This window comes from Notolepis coatsorum (assembly GCF_963971535.1).
Source record: "Notolepis coatsorum genome assembly, chromosome: 1".
Lineage (NCBI taxonomy): Eukaryota > Metazoa > Chordata > Actinopteri > Aulopiformes > Paralepididae > Notolepis > Notolepis coatsorum.
The window spans coordinates 146,141,414-146,156,788 of record NC_140165.1 but is presented as its reverse complement, the minus strand read 5'-3'; positions in this window follow the sequence as shown (position 1 = coordinate 146,156,788).

The window sequence follows — 15,375 nt, the reverse complement described above, 5'->3', positions numbered from 1 at the left end:
ACAAGGGATATCAAGGAATATTAGAGAATATACAAATACAATTAAATATATATATATAAATAAATATATTCGGTTTAATCTGGCCCTTCACAACAACACTATTATACTATTACACACTATTACACTATTACACACTATTACACTATTACACTATTACACACTATTACACTATTACACACTATTACACACTATTACACTATTACACGCTATTACACTAGCACACTATTACACACTATTACACTATTACACTATTACACACTATTACACACTATTACACTATTACACACTATTACACACTATTACACTATTACACACTATTACACTATTACACACTATTACACTATTACACACTATTACACTATTACACACTATTACACACTATTACACACTATTACACTATTACACACTATTACACTATTACACACTATTACACTATTACACACTATTACACTATTATACTATTACACACTATTACACTATTACACTATTACACACTATTACACTATTACACACTATTACACACTATTACACTATTACACACTATTACACTATTACACACTATTACACACTATTACACTATTACACACTATTACACTATTACACTATTACACACTATTACACTATTACACTATTACACACTATTACACTATTACACTATTACACACTATTACACTATTACACACTATTACACACTATGACACTATTACACTATTACACACTATTACACTATTACACACTATTACACTATTACACTATTACACACTATTACACACTATTACACTATTACACTATTACACACTATTACACTATTACACACTATTACACACTATTACACTATTACACTTACACTATTACACTATTACACGCTATTACACTAGCACACTATTACACACTATTACACTATTACACACTATTACACTATTTTGTATTTTATTTTTTAATTATTTTTTAAACAAACACATAAACAAACATGACAACACACGATAAGATATACAAGCATTAGTTGACAGTGCACATCCAATGAAATCACATTTTAGTTAATTGTCTTATATAGGATATGTAAGGGATAATGTATAGCTACGAGGTCATTGTCGCAAAATAATTGACCGACACGTAGTTTAAAATACCGAGCCGCCTCGGCGAGGTGTTTTAAACGTCAGTGAAGGTCAATTATTTTGCGACGATGACCGAGTAAAGCTATACATTATCCCGCTTATTACATGGCTAACTTACTAACAATATACCTAATTCATTTGACAAATCGCAGTTCTGTGGCTCTGTCAGCCCAAATAAAGTGATTATTATTATCGCGGGCAGCCTCTGTTCTGGCTCCGCTGTAATCGTCACACACACTCCGCTGTCAGTGCAGCCGCGGCAGGTGTGTCTGATTTGCTGCACTGATGTGGGCTTGATTGCGAACAGCTGCGCACATCGGTCATTATTGTCCCACAGCGGTCATTATTGTGTAATAATGACCGCTGTCGGGGGGCTATTGACCAATCACAAGCAAGCATTTCGACGAATGTGAAAACGCCATGTAATAAACCCTTTTAATACCTGTTATCTAAAAACCTACACACATATGCTCCAGCTCGTACCCCCCCCTCCCGGACCCCCCATTGGATAACCCATCCATTTTCCCTCGTTCCTAACCAGACTATTACACTATTACACACTATTACACACTATTACACTATTACACTAGCACACTATTACACACTATTACACTAGCACACTATTACACACTATTACACTATTACACACTATTACACTATTACACTTACACTATTACACTATTACACGCTATTACACTAGCACACTATTACACACTATTACACTATTACACACTATTACACTATTACACTTACACTATTACACTATTACACGCTATTACACTAGCACACTATTACACACTATTACACTAGCACACTATTACACACACTATTGTCAATCAATCAAATCCTTTATTTAACCAGATAAGCATCATTGAGATTAAAATCTCTTTTTCAACTGACTACAATGGCACAACCCGCAAGTCTCTACGACTCACACTACTACACTATTACACACTATTACACACTATTACACTATTACACTATTACACACTATTACACACTATTACACTATTACACACTATTACACTATTACACTATTACACACTATTACACACTATTACACTCTATTACACACTATTACACTCTATTACACACTATTACACTATTACACTATTACACACTATTACACTATTACACACTATTACACACTATTACACTATTACACACTATTACACTATTACACTATTACACACTATTACACTATTACACTATTACACTATTACACACTATTACACTATTACACAATTACACACTATTACACTATTACACACTATTACACTATTACACACTATTACACACTATTACACACTATTACACTATTACACTATTACACACTATTACACTATTACACACTATTACACTATTACACACTATTACACTATTACACACTATGACACTTTTACACTATTACACACTATTACACACTATGACACTATTACACTATTACACTATTACACACTATTACACTATTACACTATTACACACTATTACACTATTACACACTATTACACTATTACACACTATTACACTATTACACACTATGACACTATTACACACTATTACACTATTACACTATTACACACTATTACACTATTACACACTATTACACTATTACACACTATTACACTATTACACTTACACTATTACACAATTACACACTATTACACTATTACACACTATTACACACTATTACACACTATTACACACTATTACACTATTACACTATTACACACTATTACACTATTACACACTATTACACTATTACACACTATGACACTTTTACACTATTACACACTATTACACACTATGACACTATTACACTATTACACTATTACACACTATTACACGCTATTACACTAGCACACTATTACACACTATTACACACTATTACACTATTACACTATTACACACTATTACACACTATTACACTATTACACACTATTACACACTATTACACTAGCACACTATTACACACTATTACACACTATTACACTATTACACTATTACACACTATTACACACTATTACACTATTACACACTATTACACACTATTACACTAGCACACTATTACACACTATTACACACTATTACACTATTACACACTATTACACACTATTACACTAGCACACTATTACACACTATTACACTAGCACACTATTACACACACTATTGTACTGAGTACAATGGCACAACCCGCAAGTCTCTACGACTCACACTATTACACTATTACACACTATTATACTATTACACACTATTACACTATTACACACTATTACACTATTACACTATTACACACTATTACACTATTACACACTATTACACACTATTACACTATTACACACTATTACACACTATTACACACTATTACACTATTACACTATTACACACTATTACACTATTACACTATTACACACTATTACACACTATTACACTATTACACACTATTACACTATTACACACTATTACACAATTACACACTATTACACTATTACACACTATTACACTATTACACACTATTACACTATTACACACTATTACACTATTACACACTATGACACTATTACACTATTACACACTATTACACACTATGACACTATTACACTATTACACACTATTTTCCGGAATCTTGACCGGAAACATCACTGCCCTGGTATGGAAACAGCACGGCACAGGACAAGAAGGCCCTACAGAGAGTGGTGCGCTCAGCCGAGCGTACCACGGGTATTGCGCTACCTACCCTGCAGGTTCTATACAACAAGAGGTGCAAATCCAGAGCCTGCAGAATAATGAAAGACCCCCACCACCCCAATAACAGCCTGTTCCAGCTGCTGAGGTCAGGCAGACGCCTGCGAACCCCAGCTACTAGGACGGAGAGGCTTAGGCTCAGCTTCTTCCCCCAGGCCATCAGAGCCTTGAACAATGAACATTGAGAGCCACAGAAACTGAACTATCCACACACAAGCACACACAAGCACACACACGACATGCACGCTGAGCACGCTCACACACTAGCAGCCACTTTAACACTCATGCCGCACACACGCACACTTATGGCCAAGAGGAAAGGCCACTTTAAATTAGTATAACAACAGGAACAGTGTATTGCACTACTAAAGCTACCTAGCATGTCCTATATGCTCTGTAAATACTATGTACAGATACCGATATGTCACACCATGTTACCTGTTTATTGCACTATTGTTTTTATTGGATTCTATTATATGTTGTACCACTGTATTTTTATTGTATTCTATTATATGTTGTACCACTGTATTGCACATCGTCGCGGTCAAGACCAGCCGCATTTCATTGTATACCTGTATGCCGTGACAATTAAAACTCTTGACTTGACTTGACTATTACACTATTACACTATTACACTATTACACACTATTACACTATTACACTATTACACACTATTACACTATTACACTATTACACACTATTACACTATTACACACTATTACACTATTACACACTATTACACACTATTACACTATTACACTTACACTATTACACTATTACACGCTATTACACTAGCACACTATTACACACTATTACACTATTACACACTATTACACTATTTTGTATTTAATTTTTTTATTATTTTTTAAACAAACACATAAACAAACATGACAACACACGATAAGATATACAAGCATTAGTTGACAGTGCACATCCAATGAAATCACATTTTAGTTAATTGTCTTATATAGGATATACCCTTTTAATACCTGTTATCTAAAAACCTACACACATATGCTCCAGCTCGTACCCCCCCCTCCCGGACCCCCCATTGGATAATCCATCCATTTTCCCTCGTTCCTAACCAGACTATTACACTATTACACACTATTACACACTATTACACTATTACACTAGCACACTATTACACACTATTACACTAGCACACTATTACACACAATATTGTACTGAGTACAATGGCACAACCCGCAAGTCTCTACGACAAACGGTTCAAGAGATACACTAAGGGGGGGTGGCCTAAGGGGGTGTGGTCTAAGGATTGGGGGAGTGGTCAACATCGACCAATGAAAGAGCATATCCCTACTGAGTACAATGGAACAACCCGCAAGTCTCGACGACAAACGGTTCAAGAGATACACTAAGGGGGTGTGTCCTAAGGGGTCGTGGTCTAAGGATCGGGGGAGTGGTCAACATCGACCAATGAAAGAGGATATCCCTACCGAGTCCAATGGCACAACCCGCAAGTCTCTACGACAAACGGTTCAAGAGATACACTAAGGGGGTGTGGCCTAAGGGGTCATGATCTAAGGATAGGGGGAGTGGTCAACATCGACCAATGAAAAAGGATATCCCTACCGAGTCCAATGGCACAACCACAAGTCTCTACGACAAACGGTTCAAGAGATACACTAAGGGGGTGTGGCCTAAGGGGGTGTGGTCTAAGGATGAAAGAGGATATCCCTACCGAGTACAATGACACAACCCGCAAGACAGAGGGCGCTGTCAATCAATTCAGTACTGCTACACAGAGGGGCAATGAAGGGTTAACTCCATGAGAGGTCATTGGCAGGTCAGCTGTACTGAGTTGATTCCTTTGAGCCATGAGCCACACACCTGTTACCACTAATTAGGCTGATGCAATCACGAATGACTTGCACTTTGTGACATAATGTATTTCAATGAGGGCAGACACATGACTTCATTCTCACGATGATTAAAAGCAAACGATAAGAGATGAAGCGTTGTGACTTTCAGATGAGCACTTGAAGGGTTATGTGAAGGGTTGTGTGCGATATTGTGGCATTCCGTCGACAATTGTGGCCCCGGTGGAGTTTTATTTGCACCAACTGTTGGTGCATTATATGTGTATGACCGTCAGTCAATCATTGACATTGGATTAAGGAAAACTTACCGATTGGATTGCTCTCTGGATCGGATTGCTGAACAACAGCAGTGGCCCGCCGAAATCCTTTGTTGTGGCCGTGGCAAGGAGAAGGCACGACGACGTGGAAAGAGAGCTGGGGTCAGAAATAGACTGAGGTCCAAACGACACAGAACCACATTGCCCAGCATATTGTTGGCCAATGTGCAATCGATAGGAAATAAACTGGACGACATCAGAGCACGGATCCCATTCCAGAGGGACATTCGGGACTGCAACGTCCTCTGTTTCACAGAAACTTGGCTGTCTCCAGATGTCCCAAACCATGCAATAGAACCGGCAGACCACTTCTTCGTTCTCCGCAAGGACCGGACGGCAGAAGAGTCACAAAAGACGAGAGGAGGCAGCATTGCTTTCATGGTAAACAAGGAGTGGTGCGATATAGGCAACGCAAAGGAATTGTCTAACCACTGCTCCCCAGACCTGGAGTATATTACCATCAAATGCTGACCCTTCTTTCTCCCGAGGGAGTTAACGTCCATCATCATGATCGGAGTGTACATTCCACCACACGCGAACACTGGGGCCGCACTTTCAAAACTACACAACGAGGTAAACAAACTCCAGACAGCAAACGTTGACGCTGCCATTTTGGTTCTGGGCGATTTCAACAGCGCGCGTCTTAAAAAGGTGTTGCCGAATTTCTATCAGCATGTGACCTGTCCCACCAGAGGCGAGAACATATTAGACCATGTATACTCGCAATTTAAGAATGGGTACAAGTCACAGGCTCTTAGTCCATTCGGTAAGTCGGACCACGCCGCCATCTTTCTTTTGCCAAAGTATAAACAAAGTCTCAAGCGAACGCCAGTAGTATCGCGAGAGGTTAAGCGTTGGACTGTGACGTCAGAGGAGACGCTCCAAGCTGCACTTGAATGCACAGACTGGAGTGTATTCCGTGATAACACAGCCAATATTAACGAATACACTGAAACGGTGCTTGACTTTGTCTGTACTCTGGTAGAAGAAACAATCCCCTCTACCACAATTAGAATCTACCCAAATCAAAAGCCTTGGGTAGATAAATCCATCCGTGAGGCTCTGAAAGTGCGCACCTCAGCCTACAACACCGGGCTGGCGACAGGCAACATGGAAGAACACGGCAAGATACAACATCAGGAGAGCAGTAATAGAGGCAAAACGGCGTTACAGGGATAAAGTTGAACTTCAGTTTGAACAGGCTGACTCGAGTCTAGAGGTATGTGGCAGGGCCTCAGAACAATGACAGATTACAAATTACGAGGTTTGAGGCTGTGAATAACAACACCAGCCTACAAGCCACGGCAATGGGTGGGGGGGGGGGGGTCTGCTGATGGAGACTCAGTGTTCAGGGTAACAGAGCATGAGGTGAGGCGGACCTTTAAAAAAGTGAATATCAGGAAGGCAGCAGGACCGGACGACATCCCCGGCCGCGTCCTAAAAGTCTGTGCCGACCAACTGGCCCCAGTATTCACTGACATCTTTAACCTGTCCTTAGAACAGGCTGTCATCCCCACCTGTCTGAAGAAGTCCACCATCATCCCTGTACCCAAAAAATCTACGCCCGCTTGCCTCAACGACTACCGCCCTGTAGCCCTCACCTCCATAGCCATGAAGTGCTTTGAGAAGCTAGTGAAGGGCTACATCTGTTCCTCCCTCCCCATCAACCTGGACCCCCTGCAATTTGCATATCGCCCCAACAGGTCCACGGAGGATGCCATAGCCCATGTGCTGCACACAGCAGCATCACACCTGGACCAGAGGCAGGGGAACTATGTGAGAATGCTGTTCATTGACTACAGCTCAGCATTTAATACCATAGTCCCCTTGTTGTGGAAAGGTTGTTTGACACAGCAGGAGACGATATTTCCAATTGTAACAAATAGGTAATTTATTTAAGAAAAGAAGTTCGTTAACAGCAAGAGCTATGGGTCAAAGATGATCGCCACAGCTTGAACAAAAAACACTCTCCCCTGGAACCCTTTGCCTGTCCCTAAATCCCCTCTCAGTCCTGCCCCCATGACAGATATGATGACGTGTCACATCATGTCAGATCTGACATGACGTACATTAAGATGATACGTAGATTTAACATTGGAGAGAGAGAGAACATGAGGAGAGATAAGCAAGATATGATATCCACACACGATATGATGTAAAACATTAAGAACATGAAGAGAGAGTGAGATATGTGTGTTTGTGTGTGTGTGTGTGTATGTGTGTGTGTGTCTGTGTGTGTGTGCGTCTGTGTACAGACGTGTGTGTATTGTATGTGTGTATTGTGACACAGGGAATGTGTGTGTGTGTCGGTGTGTATGTCTGTGCGACTGTGTGTGTCTGTGTGTGTGTGCTGTGTATGTGTGTAAGAGAGAAAAGACACAAGATTAGAACACACGATATGATGTGCTGAAATGTCCATCTACTATCTTGAGGCTGTTTTAAGAACATCAGCCAGACTGTCGCCCTAGTGTCTTTGAGCCCTGCTAGTTGACCTATATTAAACTAGTCAAGACTAACCCCTTTCCTACCTCCACCCTCGTATACACATTTTCCCCAACATTCCCCCATTTGGGGCTATCCCTAGTCCCACCCAAATCATATAACCAAGAAAATGTGAACGTCTAACTAAACAAGAAACCTTACTTCATTCACTGGACCCCTAACGGACCAACAAAAGCTGACTACCGTTCTCACAATAAACACAAAACCGCTCAAAACAAGAGTAATAATAAAACATCAAAAAAAAATAAAAAAAATTTATAATCCTAACCTGACAGACAAATCCCCCCAACCTCCACCGCTTACCAAATGAGCCACAGTTCCGGCCGGAAACCGCGACTCTCATCAGGGAAAGGAGAAGTTGACCGTCAGAACTAAACATAGAACATCCCTCCCAAAAAAAATGACATTGTCTCTTCCATAACATTGAGTCCCAGTGTCCATCGCTCAGCCCCCCTTCCATGCCCACGCCATAGTCTCCTCACCGTATTGCCAAAAGTCACATTTTGCCAATACAGCAACCACCACGCCACACCTCCAGTCCTCGTAGAAGCATGTCCCCATGCCTGGACGGGAGGCGCTGGTACCGACCTCACCACGTGTCCCCCCATCTTCGACGGGAGGTGCCCATCTTGCCCACTGCGTTAGCCCCCCCCTTTTGTCCCTCCAGTCCCCAGAACCGATCCCCCGACCACTTCTTCTCAATGCTTCCTCAGGCTCAGAACCGACACTCTGCCGATGCCCCTTCCCATTCCGGTTTGACCAGGACCACAAGTAAAATAAACAAAAAATAATAAAAAAATAAAAAACAATGCAATGATTTTCAATGGTTGCAATCTCTATGCCGAAGGATCATTAGAAAATCAGACTAAAATTCCTAGTTAAAGGAATAAACCAACAAAACTGCGCTCAGACCATCCCCCGTCACCCTTAAAGGAAAGAACCAACAAAAAGAAAATGTCCCTACCTCACCATACCCCTAATCCTCTATCCCCTCGTCTCCCTCTAAGGCAGCATAAAGCTGAGGATATGGCCCGATTTGTGGCTCAATCTCTTTCTGTCCCACCATCAGCATTTGGCTCGTTACGTGTGAAGTTACCAGCCTACCCAAGAGAGGCATACCACAACAGAAAAGGAGAACCAATATCAACCCTGCCACCCCGATGGATATCCCCGTCTGCATCACTATGCTTCCCCACTGTCCCAATCTTTCCAACACCCCACTCCCCCACCATTCTTCATTCCGGCCAGAATTCCCCCTCAATTCCTCCCTCAAATCCTTCAGCTTAGCCATGGCCTCGGAGAACTTTCCCCCTGGCCCCACATTCGTCGGAATGAATGTGCAGCAGTACTGTCCAAACATGGAACAGACTCCACCCTTCTCCGCCATTAACCAGTTCAGAGCCTGTCTATTCTGCCACGCCACCGTACTGGTCGCGTGCATCTGGTCCCCCATTGCATCCAACGCCTCCTCGGTGTAATTGAGATACCGCTGCTGATTGTAAAACAAATAGTTGATCCACCCGGTGTTCTTATTGACCGATATCCATGGCAGAATAGACTCAAACCCTGCCGCAATCTCATTCTTAGCCATGAACTCGGCTGGAATGCCCCTTGGCTGTCCTATGCTGTCCAGATACACCCTTGGGTCTGCCTTGTAGCTACGCTTCGTTCGAGAGATAGGAGACTCAGAAGGTCCTTCCGTCACTGATAATGGTAGGACCACCATTGGCATGATCGCCTGAACCCGGGCACATCTACCTGACCAATCTAAAGGAAGTGTATTCCTCAACCTCCTACCGCCGCAGAGCCAGTATTGGTCCGCCAGTGCCATATCCTGGACATGAAAAGGGCAAGCTACAGGCCGTGGGTTGGTATCCACTCCCTTTAACACGACCCCGTGTCCACACTTTCCTTCTTTCGTACAGTTAGTCGTGATGCTCCAAATAGTAGTGCACCGCCCCTCTGCCACCTCCCCTACATCCCGGGTCCCCTCCTTTTGCAAGCACTCGAAATCCTTGGTCAGCCATAGTTTGACACCTCTGGGTATTGGCAACCCCGTCGCTACCCCCTGCACACGTACATCCAATTTCCTACACCGTTCCCGCATAGTGACATCCTTGAAATCCGTGACGTTTCCTGCCGCCTTAAAACGACTAGAGCCGAGAAACCCCAAACACTCTGCCTCGCACCAAGGGCGACTATTATGGGGCCCCTCCCATGCCTCTGCGTCCCTGTCACACTGAGCCCAACTGAACTTCGTGCCCTTCACCAGCAGCCTATCCGGACGTGCCTTGGAGCAGACATAACAATCCTCTATCTGATTCTGCGCGCTCGTGTACTGGACCCACTTAAACCACTCATTCCCTAAAGCCGCCCTATACATCGGGTCAGCCTCCGGGTCTTCCTCGTCATAGTCATAGTCGCCCCCATCTTGTTCCCCGGAAGGAAGCAAACCCCTCAACCTGGCCCAGAGTGAGCCCACTGAGTCCCTCAACGTTCCGGCTGTCCTCTGGAACATATCCTGTCCCCCCACCTCTTCCGACTCAGTGTCCTTGACCTCCCTTTTTCCCCTCACCCCTGTCCCCTGTGATTGGTTCGGGACAGGCTCAACTCTCCTATCTACCCCCACAACCCGATGCTCGTTAGTATAATGGTAAGTATCCCCGCCTGTAACGGGGGAATGGTCAAAATCAAAAACATGCCCTTGCGGTCCTACGGGAAACACCCCGTTTGGTTGTAGTCTTATCTTCTCCCCCCCTTCCTCGATGGAGGGAAAAGGGGGCGCCTGATTCTGAGCCTGGTCATGAAAGTCTGCTGGTACTTGAGCCTGAGCGGGACCCCGTGGGACTCCTACCCACTCAAACCCGTCATCCTCAAGGACGGGTCGACCGTGACGGTTCTTAATGACGTCGTTGTGCCCGGCCGACCGTCCGCACACTGCTGCCAACATCTGCGGGAGCATCAGCAGGCACTGCACCTTCCAGTTGCCGTCTCGGACCCTCCATGTCGGGTTCTGCATAACTGCGATCGATTGTATCCCCCAAGAGATCGCCGCTGGCCTTTATGCAGTGATTGAAGTGGAACCAGGTCGCTGATCCTTTGACTTGGACTGCCGTTCCAGTCGATCGGATCACCTCGTACGGGCCCTCTCTCCGGGGTGATGACCACTTTCTCTTGTGGACCTTTACGAAGACCAAGTCCCCAGGGATCAGTCTCGGTTTGGTGGCTTCCTTCTCCGCCTCCTTCTCCCCCTTTCTCTCCTTTCTCTGCTCCTGTCGAAACACAGCTTCATGTATTTTAGTCACTTGCTGAAGATATTTTTTCAGATCTTGCTCAAAAATATCTAATGCCGGGCCCCTAGCCAGGTGTCTAAATGGCGGTGCTGGCATGCTGCGGCCTGTAAGCATTTCATGCGGTGTTAGCTGTGTTTGGCGGTTTACGCTGCTTCTAATAGCCATCAGAGCAAGCGGCAAAGCATCAATCCAGTTAAGCTTAGTTTGCATACAGATTTTCAACAGTTTGTTTTTAATGACCAGATTGGCCCTTTCCACCTTCCCCTGCGACCCGGGACTATAGACACAGGAAAGGCGCTGTCTTATACCTAATTTCTGCATCAGCCCTTTAACCACCTTGTCGATGAACTCGCGGCCATTATCGCTTTGTAATATCGTGGGAATTCCAAATCTCGGAATGACCTCGCGACACAGGAACTTGATCACTGTGTCCGCGTTCTTGTGTTTAGATGGAATGGCCTCAATCCAGCGACTAAAGCAGTCCTCTACTACCAGGAGGTATCGTTTGCCCTGCACTGGCGTTATCATGTCTGTATAGTCCATAATCAGATGTCTGAATGGTCCCTCAGGGAGGGGTGTGTAAGCCGCCACTGTCGGTACTCCTTTGCGCACATTGCCCTGTAAGCATGTTAAACACCTGGCTAGTGTAACGTCAATTTGTGCCTGAAGCTTTGGGGACCAAAATCCCATTTTCGTGATTCGTTTCAGGGTCTCTGCTCTTCCACAGTGATCAACACCATGAGCCTCAGGTATCACTAAGGACAGAAGATCGATGGAGGCGACTATCAAACCGTTATGACTCCTCCACAGACCATCTGCCCCCCTTACAGCCCCCCTCTCCGTCCACGACTGTTTCTCGGCCTGCGTGGCTGAGTCCTGAAGATCACTCAAATTATCCTCAGTTACCTCAGTCGTCAGTTCGGCCGCAAACATCAGAACAGCCGTGGACGGCACCGCAGCCGCCGCCTTCGCGGCCTCGTCCGCCGCGTTGTTTCCCGTCGTCACAAAGGACAGGTCTTTTCTGTGTGCCTGGCACTTTACGATAGCAATGCTTTTGGGCAACTTTACAGCCTGAATAAGCGCCACAACCTGCTTGTGGTGAAGGATCGGTGAGCCGTCCGATTTCTTAAAGCCTCTTGCCTTCCAAATGGCCGCGAATAGGTGGCATACGCCATGCGCATACGCAGAGTCTGTAAAGATGTTAACCGTGCGATCTTTAGCTATTATGCATGCTTCTGTTAGTGCTATTAGTTCTGCAAGCTGGGCCGAACATGGTTGCATGCATTGTTCGGCCTTTCTTGTTAGTGTTTCTCCGTTAGGTTTGCACTGTACGACGGCGTATCCTGACCTTAAATTTTCCCCCTCCCGATAGCAGGACCCATCCACAAAAAGTGAGAGTTCTGCTATCGCGAGCGGGTCGACTCCCAAATCAGGACGGAGTTTCACGAAAGCCTGTACCTCCACCTCACACTCATGCGGTTGACCCTCGCTCGGGAGTGGTACCAGATCCGCCGGGTTACTGCCGTGGCATGTTTTTATCGTAACGTCCGAGTACTGCAGGAGCCTCATGTAAGCCTGTTGCCGTTGGCTGGTCAGAACAAATTTGCCTCTTTCAATCAAGTTTGCCAATTTGTGATGTGTCCAAATGCAAATGTCATATCCCATTGTCACGGCCGTTGCCTTCTCATACATCAAATGTGCTGCGGCCAGGGCCTGATAACAAGGTGGCAGACCCTGCTCTACCGGCGAAAGAGCTCTAGAGTAATATGCTATCGGTTGTTTTTTCCCACTCCCCCCCTGTGTTTGAGTCAGGACAGCTGTCGCATGCTGCGCTCTATGTGAGACGAATAGGTGGAAACACTTCTCATAATCCGGCAGCGCCAGGGCAGGGGCCTGTAACAACAGACGCTTAATGTTTATGAACGCGTCCTCCCCCTCCTCGGTCCATGTCAAGGGAGCGCGAAGCTTGTCTGTACCCGCCTCTTTTATCATCATCCTCAACGGCGCTGTCGCTATCGTATAGTCCTCCACCCACTCAGAGCTGTACCCAGTCATCCCTAAAAACGTCATCATCTGTCGGACCGTCAATGGCCTAGGTGCCTTGGATACAGCTTCGAGCTGCGTGGGTGAGATGCTTTTTATGCCCTTTTGAATGACGCGAGACAAGTACTCAACTTTTGGCTGGCAGTACTGCAGTTTTGAACGGGATGCCTTGTGGCCTCCCACGGCTAATCCACTCAAAACTTTGATGGAGTCCTCATGGCACTGCTGACGTGTATCCGAGCAGATTAGAATGTCATCTGCATACAGTAAAACCGTGCTGAGTAGTGTGTCGCACACTCCTTGCAAGTCTTCCTTGAGCGCCTTCGAGAAGTAATGCGGCGAGTGCGCGAACCCTTGTGGCAACCGGGTGTAAGAGTATTGTTTCCCCCTGTGGGTAAAAGCAAACAGATACTGAGACTCTTTTTCCAATGGAACACTGAAGAATGCCTGCGTGAGATCAATGACCGTATAGTACTGCGAGCTACTCGGGATGTTTGTCAGGAGGGTGTGTGGATTAGCGACTTCCGCCTCTGGTCCAGACACCACGTCGTTCACCGCCCTCAAATCGTGTACCAGTCTGTACCTAGCCCTGTCCGCCTTTAGCACTGGGTGGATAGGTGTATTACATCTGGATTTGAAAGGGACGAGCACTCCCCCCTTTAACAGTCCCTCAATCTGATGTGATATAGCTTCATCCGACTCTGGCTTCATTGTATACTGTCTGATAAAGGGTGGTCTACAACCCTTCTTTAACCTGACCTTCACTGGCTGTGCCGACAATATTAGACCCACATCTGTGTCGTGTTTTGACCACAACCGTTCCGGGGTGCGCGCCAACATGTCCTGTTCCAGCAAAGCATCCGCCTCTGGAATAACGCAAGGGTCTCCTGGTAATCTGATTACTTGCGGTTTTGCCAAAACTGAAAAGGAAATCATTATTTTTATGAAACTCCCATCTGCGCTGTTCCAAATTAGCGGAGATTCCGTGGAGACCCACCTTTGAGTCTCGGATTCCTGTATCATTGAACCTAGATGTTCGGATTCGTAACCAGGATTTATTCTCAGAGTGATGTGTGGGGCGGCGTCTCTTAGTCTATGTTGTTCCCGTAGATACTTACCCGTGTTAACCCTCAACGCCGCGCCCTGTCTCCCTACAATTATCGCAGATGAGTCAATCTGCACCTGCTCGGGCTGTCCCTGCAACCATGCCTTGTTCCTAACTAGGTCACTATTCGTCAAATATTGTAGTGTGCAATGTGCCTCCATGTTTGTTTGTCTAGACTGAGGCAGTTGGGTTTTCAGAAATGGCTCCCAGGGGGCACAGACCCTTTGCAGCTCTGCATCTATGTTGCCCAGCCAGAACACAGTGGCCTCTTTCTCCCCCGTCCCTTGTAGCATCATTTGGTACACGTCTTGTTCAATTTGAATCCCCTCAGGCGTACATAGGATTTTACAGCCTAGTTTACACATTGCATCTCGTCCCAAGAGATTGCGCGGGGTGCTGTCCGAAATTAAT